A 13,502-nucleotide genomic window follows, 5' to 3' on the forward strand; every position below is an offset into this window, starting at 1 on the left:
TTCCGTCTCGTCACCTTGTTTTTCCTTTCTTTCTTTTTTCTTTTTATTCAGTATTGTTCACTAATGCGCTAAACACTGAATAACCACCGTGAAGAATGGCTTCTACGGTAAAAATTACCCCAATAACGCGAGATTTATCGCATAATCGTAAATTTGGCGAGAACACGGTGAGTTCGAGTGGTTCAACGATACAACAACGATGAAATTACCATCGCGAGCACGCGTTTACCGCGCTCCAACGCGACGCGATTGAACAAAGACCGCGTTCCGCGAGAAGAAACGTAGAACTAACCGCTCTCTTAAAGACTGCTCGTTATCTGGGTGTAACCTACAGGACAATGATAACGGCAACGATAACGATGAGCTGATCGTTGTAAAGATACACGCGAAACAAAATCGAATTGTGGGGCATAACATGTAAATATTATATGTACACTTTTATCCGTAAATCGCTGCACATTATCCATTTATTATTAGTAGCTTTAAGATTAGAACAGCCATACAACATTAAGATAGGAAAGAGAGTCATTTGCTTTTAGTTTTATATTCCTATTTTGATATTTAAAATTCGGATAGTTTATCATCTTTTAATTAATTTTAATCCATAGTGTTAGCTTTTAATGTTAATAAATGCCACTTTAGATACTATATAACTGTTCAAATATTTTACTATATCAATGTCTCATTACGCAAGCAGTCTCTCAACTATCTATTTACCGAACAATTTATTTTATTCGATACACGTATTAGTATAAAATTGAAATAACGGTATTAAAGGGATATTAATCAAATTTGTAAGAAGACATGTTAATTTAATATAGAAATTATAGTGTGCATATAAAGTAATAGATATAATAGCAATAATATACAGGGTGGTTGGTAACTGGTGCTACAAGCGGAAAGGGGGCGATTCTACGCGAAAAAAGAAGACGAAAATATAGAATAAAAATTTTTCGTTTGACGCTTTGTTTTCGGGAAAATCGACTTTGAATTTTCGCTCGGTACGCGTGCACTTTATCATGTCTCGTTATAACGGATCTCACTGTAGATCGTTGTCTCGATGGAAAAATTAAAAAAAAAAATTTTTATTCTATATTTTCGACATCTTTTTTCGCGTAGAATCACCCCCTTTCCGCTTGTACCACCAGTTACCAACCACCCTGTATATTAATGCATAAATTAACGAAAGATTGAGAGTATAACATGTATATTTCAAGAATTTTCATGCCATTTACTAATTTTTAGACTATTTTCATTCACAATTTAGTCTACACTTCAATTTTCCAAATTTGAAATGAGAATGGAATTTTACAAATTTTATTACATTTCGAATAACCATCATTCTATAGTAACGTTCTATTATATACTACTCGGACATTTAATTTCGGAAATTCAAGATCCAGAACAACGATAAACTTGACAAACGTGTTACTCATCATTCCACTGGAATATCCTTTAGTGTTCATAACCTGTGTAAACGAACTAATCGTTCAGTTTCCGGTTTTAGGGGAAAGCCACTACTTATTGCTACACGTTACGTCACCACGCGTCGAATCACGGTGTTACGTAGATTAATTGTTATCATTTAACGTTCTTATCACCATGATACATGTGTCTGACTTTTTCCGAAATGTTACCCATTCGAATAAGATGCGAATGAATATTGCACGTGCTTAAAAAAGAGCCGGGTATATGTGATAGCTGCATTATGAACGTATAAATACGTTATAATAAAAACGTATAAAAGCCAGAAACTTTTTACATTTAGAAACGAGAAATGTATTATATTCTGTCCTCGCGCAACAAAATCTTATCTTATTTACTAGCCTAGATTTAACTTACAAAATAATAATCTCCGATCATAATCGCTATTGTTATTAAAGTCTTACGTATCCACGTGAAAATGCTTCACGAGTATGACGTTAAGAGCAAACACTCGAGCGTGGCCGTGCCATGCGGGTACGTATGCTCGTGTTACATTTGCATACGCGAACACAACCGAGCAAAGACAGGTGTACAACAAAGGGATACCTTTTGTGCGGGCCTTTCCGTACGTCCACGACCTTTTAAGCGATACGCCTTGTCAAGCTGACTGCGTCAACTTTTCGCAATCGGACACGACGATATAGTTCGTGACGCTGGCAACTATTTGGTACCCAGTTTCACCCTTTTCTATATTCTTTTTCTTTTCCAGTCATTTTCAAGCTAGTCATGATTTTCTATCGTAAATGGATTTCTTTAGTTTGAAGAAAATGTGAAGAAATTGATATAATTAAGTGTTTTTTAAAATTATTAATTTGTCATTAATTCATTTTTACTTTGGTCAAATTCACGTATATACTGTTACTGTAAATCAGCCAAATGTCCTAATACTTTTGAGTGACTCTGTGTGTATAAGCCTATATTTATAGTTACTTACATTTATAAGATCTTTGTTCACTATTTTGTAGAAAAAATCTGGGACATTCTGTGTATGCAGCGTGAACGAGCCAAATGACACACCTTGTATAACACGTCCATTTCTCAAGTAACAGGAATCTCGTTCGATTATTTCAAAGAGAGTGCGTAATTACCCTCGGTTCTTCATTTCAACTCGTCGAGTGAGAGCTACCGGCTTGTAGCTTCCGAACCCTTTGTCGCTACTCGAAACAATACCATGCAACACGTCGTGCGACATATGGCTAACAACGGGAAAGGAATAAAGTGGAGAATCGATACCTTGGAGAGATAACAATTTGCGTCAGAGTCAGACGTCACATTGTTCGATCGGTTTACACGATATTTGAAATTTACGGTGCCGCATTCGTGCGACGACTTATGCTGTGCCATGGAGCTCGAGGTCTGCTCTTATCCAACTGCGGTTACAATGGAATAAACATATCTTTAACAAACCAGAGAACGGTTGAAAAATTTTTGCAATACTTGCGGAGGCAGATACTCCTAAATGTAAGATTTTAAATTCGAACTCCAATTAATTGTAAGAGATAATCTGTAATCCGATAAACCAGCAATCACCCAAAAATCAGAATTATTGTATTCCTATATCATCAAAAATTCAAACTCCGCTCTGCAACATTAATCCTTTGATAAAGCATATAATTAATAGGATTTTTCAGACACGAATACATAGCAACCAAAAAGAGAAAACACTTTAAATCGAACAAACCAAAATTTTCTTTACAAATGTTGACTTTCAACGAAGAAAGTCGATTACAAATCCATAAACATCGACAATGAGTAAAATATGAGACTAAGAAATAACAATTTGTTTCTGTTATAGCAGTCTAGTATAGCCATCTTATTGCACTTCTTTCCGACAACTTTCGATCAATTAAGTATTTTACATTTTACTTGGCTTGCTGGAATTTGTCTTAGGAATTATCCACGCAAAGCTAATGCATTGGAAATCTGGATAATCCATACGAAATGTTTCTCTTTCATTCAATACAGCGTACGAATTTTTTCCTCCCAACTAATTATCGTACGAATTGTTTAGAAAATATGATAAATTGAAATTATTCCATTTGAAGTGATTGTATATTTAATTTAGTTTTAGAACATTGGTACAGTAAACATTTGTATAGTAGACGTTCGGATAATGGAGGTTCTACTAGAAACTGGAATATATTTTTTTATAGATAAGGATCGACTATGCGGAGAATATTGTCCTGCTTTCTCGTTAACTTTAAGGGTGCCGATCTCGTGTTCGATATTTAAGAAACGGGTTTCGTTACAGCGCGGACACAGCTACCTGCAACATTTTCTATATTCTTCTACTTTCGTTCGTTCGATACGATATGGAGCTCAAGCCTTAATAAATGAATTTAATCGACCGGAATTCACTTAATTGGATGCTGGATACACGGTAAGTTCACAGTAAGTAAAAGGAATCATTTCTTACAACACGCTTGGTCAACTTGTCTTATTCTCACTCTCTCGTTTAACCAGCGTGGGCTCAAAAGTTCTCGGTTGGTTTATCGCGTAAAATCGTAATACACGAGCGTGTTGTACGTAAAACGGGCACGCGTCTCTTGAACTAAATACATGTCAATTTCTTTTTTTCTCCAGTCGATTTTTGTAACGTTATTAAAGTCGACAACTTTTCCTGGTCATATTCTGTCCACACAATTAATAATTATCTCGTTTTGTTACGCTTTCTCGGGCTCGGTTCCCTCGTTGGTAAAATCGTCGCCGCGTGCCAACAATTTCGCTCGATACTCCCAAAGAGGAGACGTAGGATATAAACGAGGACGAGCGAGATTTCACATCCTTGTACGAACCAAATGGTTGATTACTTTTAAAAAGGAGCAGTCATTCGGCAGCATGCCAGCATCTACCATTATCGATGCTCGTGATTTTATCGAGAACGTCTAGCACAATGTTGTACCGTGAACGATCTGGGTTAAACATACATTCCATACGTACCGCTACTTGACACTGTACTTTTCGTCGGGAAACAAGAGGAACAGGGAAGCAGTTGCCTAATGGGTATGTATGGTACTGGCCAACCTAAATTGTATCTCACAAGTTTCCTATTATAGAATACAAACGATAGATAATGATAGAAACGTATGAAATACCTATTCTTAAGTCGAATCATATAGTAATGAACAAAAGTATTGGCACAGCCAACTTCCTTTCTAAAATCCTGTACAAATTTGTAAAAAATGTGATATTTTATTTAATTCTCTAGAAATAAAACAGCATCTTGATTACAAATTCGAAAATAATACATGTGTATAGACCGAACATTTCATAAGCGCAACGAATGGAATCATTGTTTCATATAAGTAATATTTCTCAACCTTGTGAGGTGAAACTTAGGTATTCTAATTAACTTGAAATCATAAATACGCGTTGAACTTGGCCCCGTTAATGGAAACCATGCAAATAACGATTTCTAAATTTCAGTTCCCTTAATTAACTCTTATAATTCTTAAATAACCAAGTAAAAGTGAAATTTAATGGCAAAAATAATAATACATGTATCTATGACGTACATCATACGACACGTATCGTTCAAAACTGACGTCTTAATATTCAACGACAATTATCCACTTCAGGGCGAATTTCTATTGAAAAAGCAACAACTAGAAAGAACGTCTATAATTCTTACTAATATTTCAACGTAATCAACGGAATGCGAATGAAAATTGGAGCGGAACGATCGTTAAAAGAATATTAATTTAATATCGACCTAAATTTCACACCAGTTTCGTTTCTGCAGCTGATTTGTTTATTGCTTAACTTGTCTATTCCATTCTTTGTCCTTAAGGCCAGTATCACTAGAAAAAAGTTTAGAAAATCAGTGACCGATCGAAAAATTATTAGTAGCACTTTCATCAACAAAGTTGTTTGTGATAGCGTCGTAATTGAATTTCCCCAAACATAATGAAATCGTTAAATTTAGGTGGAAAAAGGAACCGACAAAAAATGCTAAATAAACCATTGAAATTCCCTTTCATACCCACAGTATTAGAAAATAAAATTCAGCAATGTAAATTGTCTTCAAAAATGCAAATGTAAAAAGTTATATCATGATGAATTAAAGTTAAATCAATTTCGTTGAATGCGCATGGAAGTAAAGAGGAGAATAAGTGACAACCAGAGCGGAATGTACGTAATGGAGCATACGATGCGCTACAAAAATGTAGGAGGGGCTTGGTTTTCGTAACAGAACGAATATGGAGCGAAAGTCAGTTTGGATCTGTGCTCTAGCCTCGAACATGTTCAACGTGAACGTGAACGTGAACTCTTTTAAGTCAGTGACACTGTAAGACAGCGTATTGAATAAATACTAATAAATTATGTACAAATTTAGTATATATACATAGAATAAATATATATATTTTGCTGTAACGTAAGAATAAGTATGTAATTTCATCAGATAAACATTACGTCACCTTAGTAAAATTATATTTACGTATGTAACTTTATGATGTGAAACAACTTTTAAATTTTAAAACGTTAAGAAATAAAAAAATTTATTGTATTTGTTAATCTTTTTCTTGACATGTTTAAATTGCTTCTCCATAGAAATAAAAAAATGTGAGTTACTATGTTTTTCTCCTGTGGAATGGAATCCTATTTCAATAATCTCTGTTATATTAGATTTTCCTCATTTTCTTCTTCGATAAAAATTGACATAACATTTCACTTTGTTTGTTCCTGTTCGCGTATTTAGAACACTTTTCAAACAATTCGCTTAATCCTATCGTAAGTTTTAACAAATTTCCTGCATTTATCGTACTTTGTAAGATGCGATAGTAGTAATCGGAATGCGCTACTTGCAAAGCACAAATATTGTTACTTTGATAAAGAAGTTATTTTCCTTGGTACGTTTCAATGTGTGAAACAGAATCTTTTAATTTATCATCGCGAAAATCTTACGTTGCGTTTAATCGCTGGTTGAACGATCCATGTAGATATACAACACAATATTTGATAAATGAAAAGTACAATCCCGATGTCTCATATTATGCTAAACTTTCACGAGTCAAGGAACATGATCTGCGAAATCAATTCTACTTAGACGAGCTTTGAAACATCCACTCATCGCATTATTTATAAGAATTAACCAGAATAGAAATTTATTTCAAAATAATGCATTTTGCCAAATTGTTATTTTCTATTTCTATTTGAAATAAAATTTTTTCAAGCATAAGATCACCATCTTCTGTTGTTCGCTCGTATAATCCTTTATTGGCTTATACAATGCTGTATATTGATGCATTCCTTTGTTCAGTAGAATCAATTTAGTAAAAAAAGGAAAGATTGTTAGGATCTTACAATTAGGGTCACTTTCTATTCACTGAATTGTATTCGCCATATAAAACAAACGACACGTGAGTTGAAAAATTTAATTTGTCAGAATTTGAAACGATGGTTCTAAATATAAAAGTAATTTTCTTACTCCTATTCATCAGAAGTAGCGTCTACACAAAAAATTCTCTTCACATATCCTTCCTTACATCTCTATAAAAGTTATCTTAATTTGCTGTTTCGTTATCGCGCACATTTCAAGTTTTTGGGTAATAGAATTGAGTATCGCGTAAAAATTCCTAAAAGAATTTATTAAACTCTTCTGCTGTCTTCGTAAGAAGAATATACATTTGCTATTTGTGTATTTGAAATTAAAATTAAAATGCTAAAATTTTGTGATATTTCGTGCTTTTCGATTCAATTTTCCATACGATGCTGCTATTTAGTATGTGTTAACTCTTTTATCTGTTGTAAGAAGTACATGTTCAAAAGAATTATATACGCAAAAATTAGCCAGATTTTCCGCCCCTGTAAGATATTTATACCTTTGTCTTGTTATTATAAAGCATTATTATACCACGGAAATCGTAAAATTCCTATCTACATATATCCTACATATATCCAGCAGATGGTACGCGCAAGGTTGCTCAGAAATAGCACGGTATATCATATACATTATCGGCCATAAATTTCAGATCATCTCCTACATTTCGTTATATTTTGTTGCGCAGCGAACAAACAGCTGTAATTGTCAAATAACTGTATCTATTCTGTCCATAAGCAATTACCACTTGTCTATACACCGTATCTAATTTTAATGGGTATCTTGCTTCGATATTCAGGTAACTTGACTAATCTAAAGGGAGCTGCACTCTCTTTGTTGGCAGCAATGGTTTGATCGAACATTGAAAATATCAGCAAGAAAATCGTTGGCTGTTTCATCGGATTATACTGTGCGTATTTCATTAAATAACAGAATGGGAAATTCATAAAATAATACTGTAGAATCCTAATAATGTTTCACTGAGAAAAATTGATATATGGCGTATTACGCGAATACTATAAGAAGCGCGAAAACACACGGCATAGGTACTGGGGAAACACATAAAAAGGTGTTCAGCCAGCCCTATGGCCGCTTCGCCGACTCTATTACAGATTCGACGCGTATGTTTACGTCTAATCTCGGCGCGAGCGAGAGATTCCATTATTTCTTATCGGCCTTCCTGACGTTCTATTTTGCAAATCCTTAAACATAGTTTGCCACTTTTAATCAACCATAAACGTTAAATCTATATTGTATAACCTGTACTACTATTCTGCGTTTAGTCTTGTTGTTCTTTTCATTTATTCTTCGCATTCATATCCCTTCGGTTCTTAGTGACTCGATAAGCAAAAGTACAAAACAAAAATTAAATGGTCAGCTTGTGTTGTGTTTCTTTAATAAACCTTACTTTTTAAATTAATAAAAACTAACACACATCCATAGGAGATCCCACGTCTTCAAAGCTTTAAACATTTCATATTTTCTCTTCATAGCGATTTATCATTTTTATAGAAGGTTGATACGACGCGACAATCGTAGCTAGGCTATCGTGCACGTTCGATCTAATGGACAGCCGCGGGCCATCGCGGTGAGACGTCGAGGAACTCGAGTTCTCTAGTTGCCTCCTCTTTTTCTTCCGCCACTTCTGTGCTTCCCGCTTGTGCTTCGTAATATCTGCCCATTGTCTTGCTTGTTCGTAACAATGGAGATAGGTTGCGCAGCTAGGCGTGGAAAAAGTTCATGTGTTATCGTAACTCTAGAATTTAATGGCTCCGACTTTGATTTATACGTGACCCCGTGGGTTTCTGTGACCAACTCTCAACAGAAATTTGTGTCCTTTTCGCGATACTTCTTACCGTCCCGTTTGTTTTACATTCGTGACAACCTTTTATGGCACGCTGCTACTGTTTCACCCTTTACATATTTCGTTTTATTTGTGTTATCGTCTCGTACATGTAGACTGCATGGTATATTTATTGCGAAGGCATGGTTTTATACGGAGTAGTTTGGAATATCCTTTACGAAAATTTACGGAATAAAATTCTATAAGAACTTAGAAGCATGCAATAGTCCATTTTCCTCCAATGTAATGTTCTTGCCGCTTCATGTCATTTAAACATTTTTTGGATACAGGTACTAAGAAAAGTTGCTTCTTGCATACAACGTTACCTTGAATATGGTTCCCCAATTTATACTCTCCAATCTCGTTTAAACAAATATAAAGATCTTCAATGTTTCAAGAAAAAGTTTAACATAGGGTCGAAATGATAAATCATGTATATTATGTAGGTATATATAATAACGATACTTTAATATCTTCTTCAAATTTAGGAAATTTTTTAACGGTGGAAGCTTTTTAGAAGTTTTGCGATTTTTACAAAACATAACCTCGTAATTGGTGCGAAGCATAGCAGCTTCTTGATTTAAGCTACATAGATAAACCAGCTGATGGCAAATAAAAAAAAATGACCGTCTATTTGGACCACGGAGGGGAACATTTCTATCGTATATTTACCTGGCCGCAGTCCAGTCAACTGATAATTGCTGTATGTCATTGAACGATATATGTAATATGTGTGTTATTTGATGAGAAGTAAAAATGCAGGCTGCAAGAATAATCATAAGTAATTTTATGCAATGCATTTATGCGAGGCGAGCACAAATACTTACGAAGGTATTAACATTATATTCACATCTTTTTTTCTGATAATTAAATAACATTATTTTAATCCAATACAACGTGAAAAAAATTCAACGCTTTTATTCATCTCATCATTATTCCATTAAATTCTACGCTCTAATCGGCTGTTAGGCTAGGTTAATGTCTAACAGTAAATCTAATTTTCCACGACTTCTTCCGTAGTACAATACAGTATATAGTTATGTGTAGTATGGCTGTGCACTGTGCACTGACCTCGAACACAGACGATAGAGCTCAACTGCAATTCCTTCTTTTTTTTTGGATATTTTGGCCTCTTTACGGATTCAAATGCTTTACCTATTACGTTAAGGCTCATTATCAAGGTTTTTCCTGTTCGAAAGACGGTGATACTGTGATACAAAATAAGTATATATGTTATACATAGTTGAAGAGTGGAATAGCGCAAAGTAGATAATACAGACTATAGAGAGTAGTACTCCTCCATTATTGATATGTACTTCTTGCACATCATTTTGCTTTCAAATGTCGGCTGTGGGAGATATTAATTAAGTAATTTGTTAAATTTGACAAATTTTTAAGCTCGTGCGCTGGTTTTAAGTTTTGCTACTGGCTGTTACGAGGATTAACTGGTATTCGATAAAAAAAATGCTGTTATACGAATGGATGTTTTCTATAAGTGGAACTAGAGTTGAATTATGGGACGAAGGTAAAAAAATTGTACACGATCCTAAAAAAATCCATTGTCATTGAATATGCGGATTGTTCAAGATGGTTTTCAGGGTAATTCGATATGATCTAAGGTCATTTTCAGAGTAATTCAATATTTAGTTTTGTATATTTTGATTCGACAGAAGATTTATTGCTTTATGAGTAGATGTTTTACTTTCTTTAATGTGTGCAATTACTGTGCATATTTTTTCAAAAATATCGTGTTTTCATTTCCAAAAAGTGTTTGAAATTTTTAAATTCTGGTAAAATTTCCGTTCTAAAAAGATATTACCTTTTGTAAGGATGTCGATATATTTAATGCATTGATATGAATCGAATCATAAACTCTGGCTATTTGCTAAAAATAAAGCAACATTGAATTTCACACGCTTATTATAACGACGCCGCTAGTAAAAATGTCGATTAATTGTATTTTATTTTTGTATCATGTTTAATTGGTCGTTTGAAGAAACGTTGAAAGTTCCGGTCACTTCCGTCTATCGACCGTTCTTCCTTTCAACGTCGTCGTAAAAACAGGATAATTATACTATACCGGCAATTATTAATAAATATCAGCATGTGAAGGGAAGAAGGTAGCAAAAGAGATATTACTACCAGGCAGGCTCACTTTTATAAAGAATTTAAAATTACTTCGCTTTACAGCTTGACTTTTTAATATAATTAACTTTCGATCGAACCCCATCCCATTATATTATCATTTGACCAAACGTAAATCGAACATTTCTTCCTCTTTATTAGATAAGTTTGGAAAGAAGCGTTCGCGTTTCAAATCATAGAAAAGAAATTATAGGAAGAAACCGATAACATTAGTAACAGTGTAATCTTTCCTGAAATATAGCGTTTATTATATTATGGATAATTTAAATTTGTAATATTTATAGTATAGTTATATTGTACACGTATATTATGTACAAATTGTTTTTAAAAATTGATTTTGTAGAAAATGTACACTTGCACACGTGCTCTTGCGGATGAAATTTGTGTAGCAACCTAATACATATAATGATATAATGATACAACATTATAAGTATAGTATACGTATCATTCGCTGTTCTACCATTCCATTGCCACATTCCACGCACGATGCGTAACAAACGATAAGCGTTTCCCGCGGTTTTCAACAGGTCACCGCGGATTGCGCTTCGCGTTCAAGCGGTGAACAAATCTACACACGTAGAGAAAGAGAGAGGGAAAGGCTTATGTATGTATTTCTTTTGCTCGTGGCATATAGCGCATGTCGCGAAAATCGTGGTACTTTGCGCACATGCCACGTGCATTCTGTTCTCCGGATACACGCGTGGCATTACGTCTGCGCCAGACGTCGACGTGCAGTTGACGTTCTTTCGATGTACCCTTCCTGCTCTCTTTGAGTTGACCAGCACGTCGCTCGCGCGCGCACCATGCGCCGCAGATATACCAATGCCAGTCACATCAAATTAATGGCGGGCATAGTGGTTTGTCACCCCGAGTGCCGCTTCTGTGTACTCTGGGAACATGGACTGGATGATGTGAAACTGCGAAAATTTCTATGCGATTATGCTATTATTACCGTCATACGGAGACGTAGAGTAGAAGAAAGTCGCGACCGCAAAGATGTTTTGAAATTAACCTCCTTTGCAGTATCGTTTTCGTTTCTTTGAGCACACTTGCGTTAATTTTTAACCCTTCGCTCTCGTCGACTTTTTCGGTCGGGCGTAGCAGAAACTCCGGATGATTTAGCGTATACGTGACGCGTGTCTTACAGCTAGCGTAAACTGATTTTATATACAGATTAACTTACAAAAACATTATATTCTAATAATTTATCTATATTTACATCTTTGAAAATATGATTTTGTAATATTAATTTCTGTATTTTTTTGTGCGATAATTTATAAAGCATTCACCAAGATGCATTCTTGAATATAATTGATCTCATTTTTCAACAATTCAAAATCAAGTTCATTTTCATTTGAGCTAATGTCACTTCCAAAAACCACTTTTTAGGGTTTCTAAATTATAATACTTTTGCCATGATCGTCGAATCCGAACTAACGTTGGAGACGTTGTCAGAACCATAGTTTCGGAGGGATATCAGATTAAATATTTTATCTCCATTTTAAAGTCCAACACTTTACACTTCCTAATCTACAAACCAATATTGCACTCTCATCAATTGGAGATGTCGAAATCTAACAGTTGGAGTTGCAGCACGGAACATCGTGGTGACTGAGGTCGCCTCTAGAGTGTAAAGGGTTAATACACGGAGAAAGAGAGAATAACGAAGAGTCAGGATCGTGTATAGTTCGTATCGTTGTACAGTATCTCGAAACAAGATAAAAAGACCGATTACTTGCGCACCTTTTAAGCTCGTTAATTTAGCAAGCTAAAAAGATGTGTAGGTGCCGTTTAAATGGTAATTGTAATTACATGCACGAATTAGCAGGACGAGCGAACGTACTCGCGTGCTGACGAAAAGAAAAGTAAAACCCGTGTCCATATTAGAAAGCGAAGGGCATTCTCCATATATGCCATCCACTATTAGCGATGCAATTATGTCAAGAATATATTCGTAAAGATCATCGTCGACAAAGCAACCTACCAAACTCACGTTGGCAGAAAAATTATTCAAATTGTTCACGGTGTATAATTGTTGGATAGCCGATGACGTATGGATCGAGGCTGATGACTTTGAAAAAACATATGTGCCAACCACCACTGTGTCAGTGAGCGGTATGAACATTAATCACGAGAAATAATATTCGCGCGTGGTTTTAATCGGACATTAATTTTTAATGGAATCTAAGACTTGTATAAATACTTCTATAGAACGTTGACACATTTCTTCTTCTATATTTAAATTCTTACGCGTAAATTTATAAATGTATATTGTGTCAAAGATACTTACATACACATATATGTATAAAGATTCTATTATCAAAACGTAAGGTCTTATTTCAAAGTTGGTAAGCAAATCTATCGATTATCTTTTATTTTTTATTCGTGTAGGCTTGTTCGTTTAACGTTTCTATTTAAATCTTCGCCATCGATCATTATTAATTTTCCATCGACAGTAACATCACACATGGCGTTTATTATAACATATGTATCAATAATCTTTGTTTTCGTTGCTTTATTCTCGGTAGTTGAAACATTTTCTTTCAAAGTAATTATGCACACTATCTGAATCTTTTTCTTTACTTTAAACGTAATAGCACAACAAACTTCGATATATGTAACTAGTAACCGAAGATACATAATAATTATTGTAATATACAGATAATATGAAAAGAAGCTGATTTCGTAGCCCATAGCTGCGGTATCGTG

At 34.7% G+C, this 13,502-nt stretch overlaps 1 protein-coding gene and 1 long non-coding RNA gene across 3 annotated transcripts in view; one reads left to right on the forward strand and one right to left on the reverse strand.

Annotated features, from left to right (window-relative positions):
• Positions 1–13,502, reverse strand: part of LOC117164059 (uncharacterized) — a 47,862-nt gene that overhangs the window by 14,362 nt on the left and 19,998 nt on the right. The gene's annotated exons all lie outside the window — the stretch shown is intronic.
• LOC143302534 (uncharacterized) lies at positions 196–5,875 on the forward strand. The gene is made up of 3 exons (XR_013058124.1): positions 196–2,152; positions 2,451–4,488; positions 4,912–5,875. It is a non-coding gene; the product is annotated as an uncharacterized LOC143302534 (long non-coding RNA).

The sequence above is a fragment of the Bombus vancouverensis genome, chromosome 3 (genome assembly GCF_051014615.1).
Source record: "Bombus vancouverensis nearcticus chromosome 3, iyBomVanc1_principal, whole genome shotgun sequence".
Taxonomy (NCBI): domain Eukaryota; kingdom Metazoa; phylum Arthropoda; class Insecta; order Hymenoptera; family Apidae; genus Bombus; species Bombus vancouverensis.